Raw genomic sequence first — 14588 nt, forward strand, 5'->3', positions numbered from 1 at the left:
AAATAATTATACATTAGTTAATAACATAACCTATGTCTCTAACACAATTGTTTAAATTCCTTTCTTACCGTGGCCTAGTGTTGTATGTAAAAAAAAATGTCTTGATGGGCCCCTAGGCGAGAAGAGAGTGACCCTGTTTACCTGTTTACTGTTTTATATATTTATTTTAATATAAACTCAGACAACCTTTTTTCTACCATGTTGAGTCTGGCTGAATGACTAAAAGTCTATGCCAAAAAAAAAAAAAACTTAACCGGTGAAGTCTATCTGGAGATGTTACAAAATGCAATTGAACCGTTAATACTTGAAATTTTAGACGATTATCCAGATGAATTCGGCAACTTGGAAATAACGTTTCAACAAGATGCGTCTTCCTGCACACCATTATGGTGCAGGAAGACGTTATCTAGATGAGGAATATCGTGGTAGATGGATTGGACGACGAGGTACGATAGAATGGCCAGCTCGGCCACTGGAATTCACACCATTAGATTTTTTTCTGTGGGGATACTTAAAATCTAAAGTTTACGCTACAGCACCCGACAATATTGAAATTTTGAAACAACGAGAGGCTCTTGGAGAAAATGGGACTTCCACACTACGATGCAAATGGCGTTTGTTTATTGATAGCTCCAAGCGCAACTTAAGGGTTGTCACTCCCGAAGGTACTTTTTAAAAAGGCCCTTTTAAAGGTACAACTAACAGAGTAACAGCACTTTATTTAATTAAATTACAAACCAACTTTAAAATAGAAATGTACAGTATTTATAAGAAATTAATTGATGATGACCTGTCTGCAATATGTGTCGAAACTGCTGATCGGCTGGACTATTGAACTGCAATACCGCTAACAATCGGAGTTAATGTATCGTGGTTCGCAGTTTGAAATGTGTTCTGCTTCACAATGGAAACAAGTTTGGCTCAATACCAATTGCTCATTCAACCGTGATGAAAGAAGAATATGCTAGAATAGCTTTAGTTTTACAGAAGTTAAATACCAGGAACATCGCTGGGTGATTTGTGTAGACTTAAAAATGCTAAACTTTCTTCTTGGGCAGCAAAGCGGCTACACAAAATATCCTTGTTTCTTGTGCCTCTGGGATAGTAGGGGCCCAAAAAAAACACTGGATTAAAAAAGAGTGGCTTAAGAGAAAAAACTTGGTAATTGCCCAAAAGAACATTATTGCCCAGTCTTTAGTCAAACCAGAGAAAATAATTTTCTTACATAGGAAGTAAGCTGTCTTAAAAAGGATCCGGCTTTTGTGGGATCAATGAATAAGGTAGAGAAAAAAGCTTGGCTTTCATTTGTCGACATTATAAAAAATTTTCTGGGAAATCACAAAAGTGAAAACTATGTTGGGCTGGTAAACCGTTTGCTGAATAACTTCCAGTCACTTGGATGTAATATGAGCATCAAAGTCCACTATCTTCACAGCTACCTGGACCCGTTTCACTGAAAGCTTAGGTGACACAAGTGAGGAGCAAGGTGAGAGATTTCACCAAGACATAAAAACCATGGAGGACCGCTCCACGGAAGATGGGACATCCATATGATGGTAGATTTTTGCTGGAGTTTGAAGATATACTGTTTAATAGTTCATTCCAGGAAATCACGCAAGCGAAGCTTTCATTACGTCAAGTAAAGTTTTTTTCTATTTTGTTAGTTTTTTTCTCAAAACTAATTGTATATCTGTTTCATTGTGCAAATTGTTTTATGCTAGTTAAATGACTTAAAAGATACGTATTTTCTAATTGTGTGATTTTTATTTCAATATAGTATATCCATATCAGCATATTCGTATTTTAATGCATAAAAGCTGGCATGGCCTACGTTATCTTGAAAATTAGAGCTGATGGGGCAAAGCTAAAGCCATTTTCGGAGTCGGCACCCCAAATATACCTGTAGTCTTTGTTACAAAAAACACTGTAGGCGTTTACACAGGAATTTAGGAACGGGAAAATATTTTTCCATCATGCAGTTATAAATTTAATCGCTAGCATTCAAATGCCTATTAATGCAGAAATTAGTAGCAAAAAAGACCACGGAGCATTACGTCACATTCACTCCAATAATTCCACTGATTTCGTTTTATTTTTTTAATATTTTTCTTTTGATTTTTAGTAATAAAATACTTATTTTGTAATTTAAAATATGGTTGTATTTCTTTCTCAAATCATAATCTCAGTTTACAAGTTTTCATTATATTTGTGTTTTGTTTTATTCCTATGAACGTAATTATTAAAGTTTAATAAAGCGTGCTAATTTCGTTTAGGAGTTCAAATAGTAGGAGATAATAGAGGCGTAGGTTTTCAGAGACAGCCTGAATAAATAATGTGCCTCAGTTTTAAACCCCGTGATTTATGTCACGGGTTTCGCTACCCTTGTGGGTAGTATCTCCGGTTATAGAGCGCGTAGGTTACTAATAAAACATTATTTTACTTTTATTAGAGCGGCATCATTCGCTAGACAATATACAGGTGCAACACAAAAGTAGGTCATAACTTAAATTACATATTATAGCCAAAAATAGCTCGATTGAATTTAACTTACTTAAGTACAAATATCGATGCAAAAATTACAGTTTTACCTCAGTCAACCTGTGAAAAAATCAACGATTTCAAATAAAAATTTATACAGGTTTTTGAAGGTTCTAAAATGTATAATGTGTGGTAGACGTACATATGATTTTGCTTTGTTTCTTTTTTACACTTACATTTTTTGCCTAAAAAACTTCAAGTAAAAGTTGTAGATCTTAATAAGTTCTTTAATTTACTTCTCATTCTGTAGCCATGACCTTTACGTACTGCTTGTATTATTTCATCCATTATTATATTAAAGAGGAGTGAGCTTAACGAGTCACCCTGTCTGACTCCGCTTTATACTAGTATACACTGTGTTAGTTTTCCATTTCGATGGTTTGTATAATATTGATTGGTATGTTTCTTTTATACAGTAGGTGTAAGACGTCTTCGACCTAGATGCGATCGAAATCCTTTGTCAGGTCTATAAAACAGATATGCTGGTTTATTGTACTCGACGGCCTTTTCTGTGATTTGTCTTAGTACAAATACGGCGTCTACGCAGAATCTTCCGGATCTGACTCCTTGTTTTTCATCTGATAAAATTATTAGTTTATTGATTTTGTTGGTTAAGACTTTTGTGGTTACAACAATAAACAAATACAGAAAGAAATCAAAATAGAAATCAGAATAGCAAAAGAAGATTTTTATAAAAGAAAATGTGAAGAAATAGAGCAATTTCAGGCAAAACATGATATTTTTAATGTACATAAAAAAGTGAAAGAACTTGCAGGTACACAAAAACGTAAGCAGCCAAATACCCTGTATAATGTCAACGGAAACATAATAACAGAACTAGAAGAACAGTTGAAGACATGGAAAAACTATATTAAAGAACTCTTTGCAGATGATAGACAACAATCTGAGCTAAGTAACATACAAGGAGACGAAGATCCAGAAATAACGGAAGAAGAAGTAATGTACGCACTAAAAAGAATGAAAAATGGTAAAGCCCCAGGTCCAGATGAAATACCAACGGAAATCCTTAAACTAATAGAAAAAGACTCGATTCACATTTTAGTTAAACTTTTCAATAGCATTTATACATCAGGAAAAATACCACAAGAATGGCTTTTATCCACCTTTGTTACTATACCAAAAAAGATAAATGCCAAACAATGCAGTGATTACCGTACAATCAGTCTGATGAGCCATGTACTGAAAATATTTCTGAAAATTATACACTCTAGAGTACACAGAAAACTGGAAATGGACATCAATAATACCCAGTTTGGATTCCGAAATGGACTTGGAACAAGAAAGGCGTTGTTTGCACTGAACGTTATGTCTCAAAGATGTCTTGACATAAATCAAGATGTATTCATGTGTTTCATAGATTACAACAAGGCCTTTGATAAAGTGCGGCATGATCACCTAATCAGACTCCTGACAGAAAAGAATTTAGATAAACGAGACATCCGACTAATAGCAAATATGTACTACAATCAGAAAGCAGTAGTGAGAGTAGAGAATAATACCAGTGAAGAAATTGAAATAAAGCGAGGTGTGAGACAAGGGTGTATACTGTCACCAACCCTGTTTAATCTCTATTCCGAAGACGTAATGAATAGAACACTCTCTGAGCAATCCGTAGGTATTAAAATAAATGGTGTTAGATTAAACAATCTGAGATTTGCCGACGACACCGTTCTGATCGCAGAAACACTTGAAGAGCTACAGACATTGGTGAATAAGATAGCAGACTGCAGCGAAGAATATGGACTATCTTTGAACATAAAGAAAACTAAATTTATGGTAATATCGAAATCAACACAAAATGTCCAAAATTTATATTTACACAATGAAATTATCGATCGAGTTAGCAAATACAAATATTTAGGCACTTTTATAAATGAAGACAACGATAGCTCAGCAGAAATCAAAATAAGAATAGAAAAAGCCAGATCCATATTCACTAAAATGAAGAGAGCGTTCTGCGGAAGAGATTTGAGCCTTGAAATGAAACTTCGCCTGATGAGATGTTACACGTACTTTCTGTGCTGTTCTACGGAATGGAGTCATGGACGTTGAAAAAGATTGATACCAAAAAATTAGAGGCATTTGAACTGTGGATGTATCGCAGAATCCTGAGAATATCATGGACCGAGAGAGTCACAAATGTCGAGGTCTTGAGAAGAATGAATAAAGAAAAGGAAGTCATATTTACGATCAAAAAACGAAAACTGCAATACTTGGGACACATTACAAGAGGCGAAAGATATGAACTGCTTCGAATAATTATGCAAGGGAAAATAGCAGGAAAAAGGTCCATAGGAAGAAGACGAAACTCCTGGCTAAAGAATCTACGGGAATGGTATAGCTGTAGCAGCAACGAATTGGTTCGGTCAGCAGTTTCGAAAATACGTATAGCCCTAATGATTGCCAACCTTCGGAACGAAGATGGCACTTGAAGAAGAAGAAGACTTTTGTGGTTAGCTTAAGTGCAGTGTACAGTAGATTTATACCTCTATAATTTTGGAGTCTTATCTCCTTTCTTGAACATTGGTATCATTATGCTGTTTTTCCATGCGTCTGGTATCTTGCAGTGCAATATTAGTTTTTGTATAAGTTTTGTCATCTCTAGGGTTATACTTTCTCCTTCATGTTTTAGAAGCTCGTTGGTTATTCCGTCTGGTCCTGTTGAATTTCTAGTTTTGAGTGAATTTATGGCTATCTCTACTTCCTGAAAACTGATTTCTATTTCGTGTCTTAATTCAGGTACGTTATTGTGTTGATTATTATTTTCCTTTCCTTTAAACAGTTCCGTCAGGTATCTTTCCCATTCGTTTGCTGGTATGTTATTGTATTCCTTCAATTCTGCCATTTCTTTCCGTTGGTTTCTTATAAATCTCCATATTTGTTTTTGTGTACCGTAGAAGTCGCTTTCTATCCTTTTTGTAAACTGTTCCCTGTGTTCATTTTTTGTTCTTCTTACCAACTGCTTTGTTTCATTTCGTATTCTTCTATGGGTGTCTCGGGATTCTGGAGTATTTTATGTTTTGTACTTTCTGTAGGCCTCTCGTTTCTCTTTACATTTCTCCTTTATTTCTTTTCTGAACAATGGTGTATTGTTGTTGTTTCTTTTGTTCAATATGACTGCGTTTTCCTAGAGCTTCTGTTGCTGCTTCTTCAATGTTGTTTTAATTTTCTCCCAGCTCCCGTTTATATCTTCGATGTCGTCTATTTGTTTCAGCTGTATCTTCTGTGCTAGCCTCCTTTGGTACATTTATCTTGTAGAGTCGTTCCACAGTGATTCTACATTGAATTTTTCTAGGTGATTTCCTGTAGAAAATGTAGGGTTGATGGGCCAGGTTAGCATCCTACCCATTGTAAAAGAAAACAAGGCTCAAAGAACTGATATAAACTTATTTACTTATTTTTGTAGTAATTTATAAATGAGGAGTTAGGGGGAAAAACAATCTCCGAGTCATGAGTCCACAAAAACAGTTTTCATAGAAATCGACGAATTGTTTTAACTCAACCGTATAAATTGCTAATTTTTTTCAGTGGTACGTTGACATGTTTACAGAGGAAAAATCAAGAGAAGACAAAAAAAATATTTTATTTGCGAAACATCATACAAAAAATTTAGTGTGTCGGCATGGACCATGAACGTTCTTCCCCAGTACCTTCAAGCTTCTGCGTCACAAAATGTTTCTTCCTCCGAACTTCCCTCCTGTTCAGTACCTTGTAAATCAGTGTAGAACTTTCTAGAGTTTACGTTTTCCAAACAATTGGTCAAGTGGAGAAGATCTTGTAACTTAGTAGCTTTGACCGGAAGTGGGCCATTGTACAAAGCTTCGGGATGATCGTGGCTAGTAACTTCCGGAGTTGTGAAGTTATGAGCTTTCCTTAAATTTCTTTTCGGGTTTCGTTTAACTTTGCATTCAAACAGCCAGCTTGCAAATAACCCAGAATAGGTATTCTTGTGAAAGATAAATTAAGGGCTATTTTTCCTGATTTTCAACACTCGAATAAGTCTCGTAAGCAATGGGCATTTCTTAGGATACTTGTTGGAGAAATGCTTAGTCCAATTCAGAAATTTGATATCTTTCTCACAGTCCATCACTTGGAACGGTTTCGGTTTCACTCTGCTGTTGAGGAGGACTTCTCTCCAATCATCCGGAGTTTCCGTATAAGCTTTGTCATTAATTAAACTCATGTCCCGGTTGCACTCTAGATAGGAATGTCCTCTGATGTGAAAAATTACTTTAAGAAACTCAAACCGTCCTTCTGTCTGAACTGGGTAATAAAGGAACCGAAAAACTGTGTAATTTTTATTTTGCCCTCCACAAGAGTCGCAAAATATTATCAAATTTTGAACTTAAGATGACAGTACATTATACACAAAGTGATGAATCATCCAACACACATCGTCAGCCCCTTTTTTGTTACCGATTTGTCATAAGTATAGAAAACAGGGGTAGAATCGGTCAATACATGTACATTATAGCTTATAAAATTAAGTTGCCGTTTATGGTAGACATCGTTTGAGGTCACATTTTTTGGAAGTCTATGGTTATGGCTTCGGTATCAATTGCTTTTGACAACTTTCGATATTTTCTTTTCACGGAATAAAATTGTTCACTTCTCGCAAGATGAAGTTGTTTCTCGTTGTTTTTTTCTTGTAATTTCTCAAAGATTTGGGTTTTATATTTATTACTATATATGTGCTTCATTGATTTTGAAAAGGCATTTGATCGCGTTCAGCATACCAGACTAATTACCGCCTTACAGAGCATCCAACTAGATGAGAAAGACATCAAACTTATTGCCAAACTTTACTGGAACCAAACAGCCATTATTAATACCAACAACAGAGAATCAAAGCCAATCAGTATTGAACGAGGCGTAAGACAAGGCTGTATACTATCTCCCACCCTCTTTAACGTGTATTCTGAGAATCTATTTAGGGAAGCTTTAAAAGATCAAAAAGGAATTATCATAGGAGGAGAACTAATTAACAATATACGCCGACGATACTGTGATTCTAGCTGAAAACATCGACGATCTGCAGGAGCTAATCAATAGAGTTGACATGGAATGCACAAATTGGGGACTGTCGATAAATATCGATAAAACTAAATACATGGTGACCAGTAAAGTGGATATCGGCGCAACCCAACTGATATTAAACCAACAACCGCTGCAGAGAGTTCAGAGATTCAAATACCTTGGATGTTGGATTACCCAAAATCTAGATCCATCCTTCGAATTTCGATGTAGAATTGAACAGGCAAGAAACTCATTTCAAAAATTCAAGCCTCTATCATCCAATAACTCATTAAATTTGGAAATCCGTGAAAAGTTTACAAGATGTTACGTTTGGTCTGTACTTTTGTATGGATGTGAAACTTGGACTTTAAACGCCGATATCATGAATAAAATCAAGGCGTTTGAGATGTGGTTGTATCGAAGGATACTAAAAATTCCATGGACTAGCAGAACTAGAAACGAAGAAGTTCTTCGAAGAATGGGACATCAACGAACTCTATTAAATATTATTAAGAGGCGTACACTAGAATATCTTGGACATATAATCAGAGGACCAAGATATGAGTTCCTTCGGCTAATTCTCAACGGTAAAATCGAAGGAAAGAAATGGATAGGACGGAAGAAACTCTCTTGGTTGAGGAATTTGCGGCAGTGGACAGGTTTGACAGCGGACCAATTGCTACACGTAGCGCAAGACCGAGATCAGTATAAAAATATTATAAGCATGATAGTCGCCGACGTTCCGTAGGGATATGGCACTCTAAGAAGAAGAAGATTTATTACTGCTGGCATCTAATTTCTGCGAAAGGGCAGATATTTCCGCTTTTATGGTGTCACAGTAGCTACAGGAAAACTGGATGCAATATTAAACTTTGTTTCAAAAATTTCGCGAAACTTGTCATACGGTTATTTATTATCGGGATTTTTCCAAGTATGTACATACTATGTAACTTAGTTATGTTGAGTTCTTCAGGGAGATAAGTTTTCTTACTTTTTTTCCGGGAGTAATGCAATTTTCTTCCTTTCAAGGAACCCATCAATTCTGTCACTTTGACGATATTACCTTCAGAAATTTTGTGGAGCCTATTTCCGTGTTTTCTTCTAGCGTCTAATGGTGCAGTGCCAGTTGAGGTCAGTAATTCTCGAATTCTTTACACTCGGAAAGCAGAAATTTCATGCAATAAGAAGCAAGATTAGGTGTCCCTGTATGGTAAATAAACTTCACTTATGGTATCGTATGGTAGATTTATTTAAAACACAACTGTACACTATTTTATAACATTACTTATCCTAATTGTATTTAGTACTTAGTTGTAGTTGCTATGAGACTACTTCATATTCATCTTAACGTTAATTTAGTTCTGATCCCTGAGATAATAATCGTTGTCTCTTTTATAATAGTCCTTGCTATATCAGCAGTCATTCATTAGTGGGCCAAGTTTGTTTTATCATCCTACTACAACAATACGGTCGCGATTCACAATTTTGCTGACTTACACATTCTAATCGAGCTTATTCTTTTTATGAATTGTAATATTTTAGGGATAATACCACACCTGTAACCACTCGAATTCGTCGACTTATAACTGGGAGAACGGTTATCAGACCACCTAAACACCGATTCTGATCGTCGTAGTTAGCAAGTTCATTGAATTGAGTCAAAATACGTCGCCTTTCGGCTTCATTCACGTTCCCAAAAGAACGAAAACGGTGGCTCTTGCAATTTGGGCCTACCTCATGAGTGGTGGCTCTCAGAAGTTTCATAACGTCACGAGCATGGCCTATTTTTCTTCCTTTTTTAGCAGCAGTCCTCACATCTACATCACTACAATCGTTACCACTTCTTTCCATTTTAATCAGTTCATTGTTCAAATAGAATCAACTGGCAAACTAGAACACACCAACGAACTCGCTAAACTATCAAAGAAAATCACAAAAATGCTGCCCCTGACCCGACCTGTTGAGATACAGAGGGTACGCCTTCAGACCCTGACCTGACCGTTATTCCCTCGCAGTGCGCGGACTATGATGGTTCTTCCCCAGTACACCGTTTAATTTAGCATCTGTAATAAAGAACTGTAAATATTTTTTCCTTTTACTCCATACCATCCAAAAGTAATATGTATTCATCACTAGAAAACTTCGTCATCTCAATTTCGACCAAAAGTGGACTATGATTGTTTGTCCCCCTGACTCCTCAAATGTTACTAAGTTTGTTTTTTGAAGAATTGCATTATAATCTATGACATTGTAATATAATTACTTAAAATTATGGCAAACAATTAGTTGTTGAAGTGTGATAAATATCTCTGAAAAGACACTTAAAAACCGAATATACAAACCATTTTTATTCGATTCTATATATTTTCATTAAGTTCAAATGATTTTTTTTTTATTTTTCCAAGTGTGCCAGAAAATGTTACTAACAAATAACTTGCAATGCAATACTTTAATACTATTACAGGAATTGACCTCCTCTACTCTCTCTATTCCCAGCACCAGTAGGGGAAGGGTGGGCAAAGTGACCATGCTTAGAAATCTTTTTTGAAGTTATACTTCTATACGCGCGCTCCACGTTGAAAATTTGTATGGGAGTGAATCTGTGAAATCATTACATATGTAAGATAATGAGTAAGAGAAAGACAGAAGATATATTTTCTCTCTCTTCCTCTCTCGAATATAAAAATGTTCCTTTTGTATATATAATTTAATATTGTATATTATATAAAGATATATATACATATAATATTATATATATATATATATATATATATATATATATATATAATAAAATATTTATTAATATTATTATTTATGTGATATGTTTTGTATTATTTATTAAATGTTCATAATTATATTAGTCTTTTGTATTTCAAAATAATAATCTCAATAAGTCACTGTATGATTCAGAACTGTCAATTTTGAAATACATTTTTGTCATGTCCTCGCTAGTATAGTAGTCAGTATCCCTGCCTGTCACGCGGGAGACCGGGGTTCGATTCCCAGTCGGGGAGGACTTTTTTATTAATATTATTACATGGTAAATGTATAATGGTAAAACATATATGCGTCAGTAGAAAAGTTATGTATATTACTGTCATTTTTAAATACTTACGAATATTGAATTTTAATTTGTATTGTATTATTATATTAATAACAAAATAAACAATGAATTTTACTGCAGAGTATGTATAAAAAAATTTTTGCATTCAACTCCTTTCATACATATATGAAAATAAAAATATACATTTTCATCAAAATATTGATTCAATCCTTCATTTACTTATTACAGGTCAAAAGTTGTTTATTAATTGTTAGTAAGTTGTTATTAATTCTGTTTCTCTTTCTGCTATGTCTTACCTATAGCATTACATATGTAATGATTGCGTGATGCGTGTATAGAAGTGTAACTTCCACCGGCAGTCCCACTGAACTGCCACACTCGTTTTTTTTATCTTGAAGAAAATAAATAAGAAACACACTATATATATATATATATATATATATATATATATATATATATTAACATAAGATATCCTATATACTTAGCTACATAAGGAAATTTTAATTTTTACTTTATCTCGGTAAATTTTTTAGATACATATTTTTTACCCTAACCCTACCAAATGAGGTGGCCACTTTGCCCGATGTAAAATACAAAATTTAAACTGAATTTGTATACTAAATGAAAGTGTATTTTCAAAATAAAAACATTATTGCCATCGTAGAAAAAGAAAGTTTCACACCGACTTTATTTACAAACGTCACAAATAAAGTCATTGTCTTCTCCTTCACACCCAGCACAAGCTTCATGTGCCTATCGTAAACAGACCGAACACTTTATCCATCCTTCATTTTCCCTTGACGCTGATATTTGAAGCGAAGGACGCTCCGCGGATTTTGATTTCGTTTTCTGCTTTCCTTTAAATTGTTCTTTGCTTCCTTTAATCCTCTTGTTACTCTGCTTTCCTTTTTCAGTTCCAGTTTTATTTTCTTAAGCCTTTCCTTTTCTTCTTTTTCTGCTTTTGCGGCTACTATTAGTTCCATCTTGAAAGGGCTTGAGGTCAAAACTGCAGCTGTTCCTTTTTTTCGCTCATTTTCTCGTTTGATAATATTTGCTTTAGGGATTGGAACAATATCATGTGGGCTTACAGCAAAAGTATAGTGCCCATTGCCCTTGAAGTTGCTGATTAAATCACATGAAGCACTGAAATAAGGCAGTGCACTGGGCTGGAATGTCGAAGTACTTGGCTTTGGCGAGTCTTTAGAGATTAGAACGAATGTAGAGTTTGGATCTCCAGATCCTACAGTGACATTTTGTCTGTGGTCATTGAAAAATATAGGAACTGAAGCGTTGGATGCAGAGGTTGCTGGTCGGAAATCTATCTCTTCAGAAGGCGGGTTCTCTTTACTTGCAAGTGGTGTCTCTTGACGTCGAGGAATATTTTGTTGCGAATCTGCCAAATCTTTTCCTGGCGCCATAGCAGAAGTTTCCTCTTGGTATTCAACACCCAGTTCTTGATTTTCAGCTTCTTGAAGAGAGATAGAATCTTGCACGGAAATTTCTGTGGTCATCAAAACTGGGTCGTCTTCAGATGGCTTCGCAAACTTCAAGAAATGGTCAAACCACTGTGTGAAAATCTCAGTTTGCATCTACCCTGAAGGATGGCAAAAAAAGCTGTTCCAGGTGGAGCGCCGTCTTGAAGTTCCACTTTCATCCGCTGTCTAGGGATGATAAAAGGAGGAATAAAAACTCCCCCAGCTGACATATAAATTATAAATGTGCTGAGAACACCTCTCTCTGCAGATATAAGAGATCCGACTTGCCGTCGCCCTTTTAGAGCATATGAACCCTATGAGGAGGATACAAGTGATGTTTTGAACACCCTCCAAATTGTCAAAAAAATTAGTTACATTCATTTTGTTAAATGGTTGCGCCCTTACTGCTGAAGTCGCCTCAGGTTTTCTTAACACAAGCTCAGGATGGCGCTTTCTGAACCCAGTTACCCAATCTTTTGCTGCTAATTTCGTTTCTTTATTGAAACCATGGGGGATGTTATTCCGTTCAGACAGTTGGTAAGCAAGGCTATGCAAATCAACTACAGTAATTCCAAAAAAAACGTACCTCCATCTCCAAGAGATAATCTACGAACGGCTGTTCTTGTTCTTCGTTGAAAACAGCTCGAAAATGGCCTAATACTTTTTTATTGTCAGTGGCGTCTTGATTTTTATTTAGTAGGTGACGTTTTAGTGTGTTTCTAGGCACATTGTAAGTTTTAGCAGCCGTTTGATAAGTCATTCCGTCTTTCTTCACGGCATCGATTGCTCTTTGCATTGCTGCGGGGTCCCATGACTGCTGATGACTCCTCGTCTGATATTTTGACATCGCTACACCTGAAAAAAAAACGTTTTTAGTATTACATGTTAAATAGCATTAAAATATGAAAGTAACACGGCGTTTTCACCTTAAATAAACCTACAATAATCTTATACAGTAAGGTTAATTTATTGTATCATGTAAATATGTACATAGTACAATAAGTGATCTTGAAATATAATTACTAGTCTACATTACTTGATTAAATAAATTTGTCGCAGGTGAAAACCCCTAAGCCAGTCTTTAATCCGTAAGAATTCAAATAAAACAACGCTATTATACTATTTAAAATGCCCAATAGTTTGGTAAACAACATACAATACTATTATTTTTCAATGAAAATATATTTTACTTTATGTCGGGCATAGTGGCCACAAACGTGGCTACTTTGCCCTCTTTGTCGCCATTATATAAAAGCCACACTACCGACTAAACGAATCGAGCAAGGCGTAACACAGACACATCGTTTTGTATCCTATATACACCTCTTTTAAGACGTTACTATCATTTGCCTGTATTATGAATGAAAGTTTGGTGTAATAATTAATTAAATACACTTACCTTACATCAGGATGTTGAAAAACACGAAAATTTTCAGTAACTTTTAAACAAGTGACCACTATGCCCACCCTTCCCCTACTGCTTTGATAGGTGATCAGTGTAGTAGTGTCTGGGGACTCGGAAGCCCTCTGAAGAAGACATCGAAGAGGATGTCGAAAGCTAGGCGCAATGATAATCAACGCGGTTCAATCCCGAAAACTGGTGAGGTTAATTCGTGTAATAGTATTAATCTTAGCCCTAGGTTTAATTGTACTAACCGCCAAAACCTTTCGGAACATATATATATATATATATATATATATATATATATATATATATATATATATATATATATATATATATATATATATATATATATATATATATATATATACATTATTTAAAAAGTCAGCGAATAGCGCACACGAAAATACACGTTCCAGAAATTTGTCCTAAAGGGTGCTGTAAAACATTATCAATTAGGCCTAAAGGTATAGGTAATACACGTTTATACAAAAAAACTGTAAAACATAAATAGACGTGAAATATATATACCATAAAATTTGCAATTATTAAATATTAAGTACATAAGTTAATTTTCTATTGTATAAAGTGTGGATCAATTAAATCGTATAAAGATCGTGATAGTTTATGTAACATCTAATGTAAATTCTAGCCTTTCCGGAAAAACAATCATTAAAATTTAGAATAAATATTATAGAAACGCGTATTTTGTTACAAATCCTATTGTTAATGAACTGTAAAAAACATTCAATATAACCTAAATATGGTATCACTTACTCCTGGCTTGCAGCGTCAATGTTAATCCAAATATAGCACTTTGTGGAAATTAGAGTTAAATGAAAACGTAAAAGGGGATAGTTTATTTCAGTAGCGATGATTAAAATACAATAAAAATAACATTGAAAGAAACACAAAACATAAAGGCTGCGATATTATGGACCCCGTAACTGGGCAACCAATTAAACGCTTGCGCTTTACGCTGACCGTAGCCCTATGAAAAAGGAATACATATAGGCTAGGTCAGGATCACGGAAAATGGGGGCAAACGTATAGGAGGGTTTGTAGGTACAAT

General features: G+C 35.0%; 1 protein-coding gene across 1 annotated transcript in view; it reads right to left on the reverse strand.

Annotated features, from left to right (window-relative positions):
* Positions 1–14467, reverse strand: part of LOC140451418 (uncharacterized) — a 72343-nt gene extending 57876 nt beyond the window's left edge. Inside the window, exon 1 of the mRNA XM_072545209.1 lies at positions 14294–14467. The gene's annotated coding sequence lies outside the window, so the exon portion shown is untranslated. The remainder of the gene's footprint in view (positions 1–14293) is intronic.
* Positions 14468–14588: the final 121 nt, after the last annotated feature.

This window comes from Diabrotica undecimpunctata, chromosome 9, assembly GCF_040954645.1.
Source record: "Diabrotica undecimpunctata isolate CICGRU chromosome 9, icDiaUnde3, whole genome shotgun sequence".
Classification (NCBI taxonomy): domain Eukaryota; kingdom Metazoa; phylum Arthropoda; class Insecta; order Coleoptera; family Chrysomelidae; genus Diabrotica; species Diabrotica undecimpunctata.